Source organism: Ursus maritimus, unplaced genomic scaffold (assembly GCF_017311325.1).
Source record: "Ursus maritimus isolate PB19 unplaced genomic scaffold, ASM1731132v1 scaffold_51, whole genome shotgun sequence".
Classification (NCBI taxonomy): domain Eukaryota; kingdom Metazoa; phylum Chordata; class Mammalia; order Carnivora; family Ursidae; genus Ursus; species Ursus maritimus.
Window position 1 is genome coordinate 127,399 of NW_024426675.1, and position 3,779 is coordinate 131,177.

Here is a 3,779-nt window from a genome sequence, read left to right on the forward strand (position 1 = left end):
CCCCTCCCCCTCTCCCTGCCCCTCCACCACCACTCAGGCACACACCTGCTCTCTCTCTCTCTAAAAAAAAAAAAAGAAAAAAAAAAGCCCTGAGCTAAGTTCAAGAGTCAGATGCTTAACCAACTGAGTTACCCAGACACCCCACTACTGTGATTAATTTGACCTCTGAAATTCCTGACAACTGAAACTTAAAAGGAAATGGAAAGGGAATACAATTATACAAATAAACTAATTAAGTGTTCAAGCAGCTTCATCCTGAAGCCAAGCGAATACCTGAAGCCTAGGTATTGATAACTTAAAACACTTCTTGGGTCACTGGTTATGTACTCCTGATTGGAAAGTTTCCCACTGCTGCACCATGTGTTAGCATGTGCTTCCTCCACATTTACTGATACAAGTGCCCTAGTGATGGACTCATAAAGCTGCCTCTAACCCACCAACACAGAAATGAACACATTTTTTTATTTTCCCTTATGAACTATGTAGGAATTTCTTTGGGGTATGTGTCCAGCAAGGATTGTCCAAACACAGTATATACACTTACTCCATTTCACTGAGTGATAATCATTCAAAGCAGTGATAGCCATTTACACTTCCACCAGCAGTGCATGAGCATTCCAGTCTCTCCAAATCCTCAACAATATTTGGTATTTTAAAAATTATGAAAAAAATTAAAGCTGTCTAAATTTTACCAATATGCTGAGTTCAGAGTCTCATTTTAATTAACATTCTTTATTAGTGAAATTGAGCCATTCATCTTTTTCTTTCCAATATTACCTATTCAAATGATTTGCCCATTTTTAAATTAAGTCTATAGTTTTTCCCTAGTAAATTGCAGGAATTCTCAGTAGATGAATTCCTTGACGTGTTCAACATCACAAATACCTTCTTCTGTATACCCTTAGTCTATTAACTTTGTCTATGGTGTCCTTTTTTTTTTTAATGGAAATCCTTAATCTTGATGAAGTCAAAGTTATCCCTTTTTTCACTTATGATTTGAGCTTTAGGGATCTTGATTTAGAAATAATTCTCCACTCTAAGGCCACAAATGTATTTTTCCCCATTTTATTTTAATATCTTCATAGGTTTTTCTTTAATATTTTAGTTTTAATTCATCTGAAATTTGCATGTGAATACAGTGTAAAGATGCAACCTTATTTTTCTCCATAGAGCAAGACAGTTTTCCCAACACTATCTACTAAATAATCCACCTTTCCCCCTCAGATTTGTGGTACCATCTTTATAACACATAAAGTTACCTATGAACTCAGTTTATTCCTGAGTTTTATATTTCGTTTCACTGACCTAGTTTGTTTCTTTTGGCAACATTACCTACTATTCTTATTATCTTAGCTTTATCAAGCAATGTGCTTTATCAAGCTCCCCCTTTAATCAGTCAGAATTTTGGATGCAATTCAATGAGATCCACTCTAGCCATTTTAAGCAGGCAAAGAATATATTAAGAAGCATGAAGTAGATCACAGACTCTCCAGAAGAGGCAGTGTGTGTAATGAGGACTCAATGCTATACAACCAGAATCAATGCTCAAACACACCAGAGGGAACACTCTAATCAAGCAATCAAATATCACCGCTGCTCAACACCAGCACTACAGATTCACTCAACCAGCAATGAAGACACTCAGTACGGAATATCCAAAGTTCTTAGACTGCTACCCTGCTATACACACTAAAGGATACATCTGCACACCTACAACTGGAGAATGATAATTAACAGTAATAGTAAGTGGCCCATCCGTGTCTTGCTTATGACATAAAGAGAATGCATTTAAATATCTCCATTATAGAGGCTTCTTTTGTAGATTAGGATATGCTCAATTTTTGAGACTATTCCATGTGTGTTGGAAAAGAGTACACTTTCTGTATATCTCACATAGTTCCATTTGGATATATCTCAATCAGCTTCTATCTCTATACTCCTGTCTCTACAGAGAACTCAAAATCAGTACAAGAAGACTAGTGGAGAACAGATACTATGGCTTCCCCCTCCACTCTTCTCTTTACCTTAACCCCTTTGCTGAGCAAAATTTGCTCTTCTCTCTGCAAATGACAAAAAAAAAGTCTCATATTTATGAATGGAGAAAAAGGAATTCAGATATGGAAGGGAAGGAAAAAGAAAGGAGGAAGAGGGAGATGTTGTTGATTTCATGGATAGCAGCCAGCCAGAATGCCTTGGAATACACTGAACAGACACTATGAAATGGTCTATGTACATCTCATCCAAGAATGGACTTAAATGTAATATTTATAACAGGATAAAATGTTAGTCCATTTGAATTCTTCCTAAGAGAACTTCAATTCTTTAGGGTAATGATTAGAGGGGGAAAAAATAACATCAAGTAGGTTTCAGAGGGAAAAGAATATGCTTATTATTACAGGGAGAGGCCCACAACGATGAAGTGAGAGGTAACTGAAGGAAAAAAGAGTGGGAAATAATGATGAAGTCCTCAGCTTGCAAAAGGCAGCATACATGGAAAGTGACCTTATCTGTGAATTCTTCAGATTCTTCCAATAGCCTATTATAAAGCCTATTAAAAATTAATTACTGATTATAATTGGATTTTTTTGTGAGAAGTGCTGAAGAGACTCTGCTCTAGGACCCAGGTTGATTGAGACACAACTAAACAGCATGAGTGAGGTTGGTAGAAATGGCAGAGTAAAGACCTCCAAAATGGCACACCTTAAAAGCAATGAGAAGACTGACCAAAAAAAAAAATTATCTAATCAAATTTTTTGTTGAACTCTGGAAATTAACCTCAGGCTTGCAACAATTGAAGGAGCATTTATTCAAGAAAACTGGCTGAGTTTTGCTAAGAACAGGCAACACCATCTGTGGCATTTTAACTTGTCCTAGGCGCTCATCCCCTTCTCCCCAGCTCTGCAATAGCCTTGAAAGCCAACAACCTCTCAACATGGTAAAAACAAACAAACAAACAAACAAACAGCCACCTAGAAGCCCTGGAGAAATGGACACTGGTTTGGAACTCTGCAAAAACATATTCACAAAGAACCGTCATTACCTGCTGTGTCGGGCACATCCCTCAAACCTCCACTGCTAGCACTTGCATTTATTTGTCCTGACTCAGAGGTCTCTTGTTGCAAACAACCTTTTCCTCAGGGGCGTTTGTTGAAAGTAATCGGCACCAATTGTTTAATATTGCCACTGCCTGAGAAGCTGATAACAATGGGACACACGAGAAGCTGACCAAAACACTAAGGGAAAAACTAGGAAATGAGATGCCCTTAGGGAGCCCTGAGAAACCCAACCTATTCCTGGGAAACTACAAGGTCACACACAAGCACAGAGAAAGCTGCATGCATGCCAAGGGCCATCTGAAGTCCCCTGAAAGATCGACAAAGGCCCTACTCTTTTACCTAGGGCTGGCCTGAAAGCTCTCTAAAAGCAAGAAGTAAAGGCTAAGAAAGAGTGGTAAAGCCTAAATATTGAAGGAGTGCCCAAACGTGCACACAGAGCCCACTGGCAAAGCGTAGGAGGCCTACTGGTTCCAGGCATTTAAGAAATCTCTGTCCAGGGGCGCCTGGGTGGCTCAGACATTAAGCGTCTGCCTTCAGCTCAGGGCGTGATCCCGGCGTTCTAGGATCAAGACCCACATCAGGCTCCTCTGCTGGGAGCCTGCTTCTTCCTCTCCCACTCCCCCTGCTTGTGTTCCCTCTCTTGCTGGCTGTCTCTCTCACTGGCTGTCTCTGTGTCAAATAAATAAGTAAAATCTTTAAAAAAAAAAAAGAAAAAAAAAAAAA

General features: G+C 39.1%; 1 pseudogene; it reads left to right on the plus strand.

The window, feature by feature from the left end:
- The first annotated feature begins 2,649 nt into the window (after positions 1–2,649).
- The window catches only part of LOC103682257, a 3,669-nt pseudogene continuing 2,539 nt past the window's right edge, over positions 2,650–3,779 (plus strand).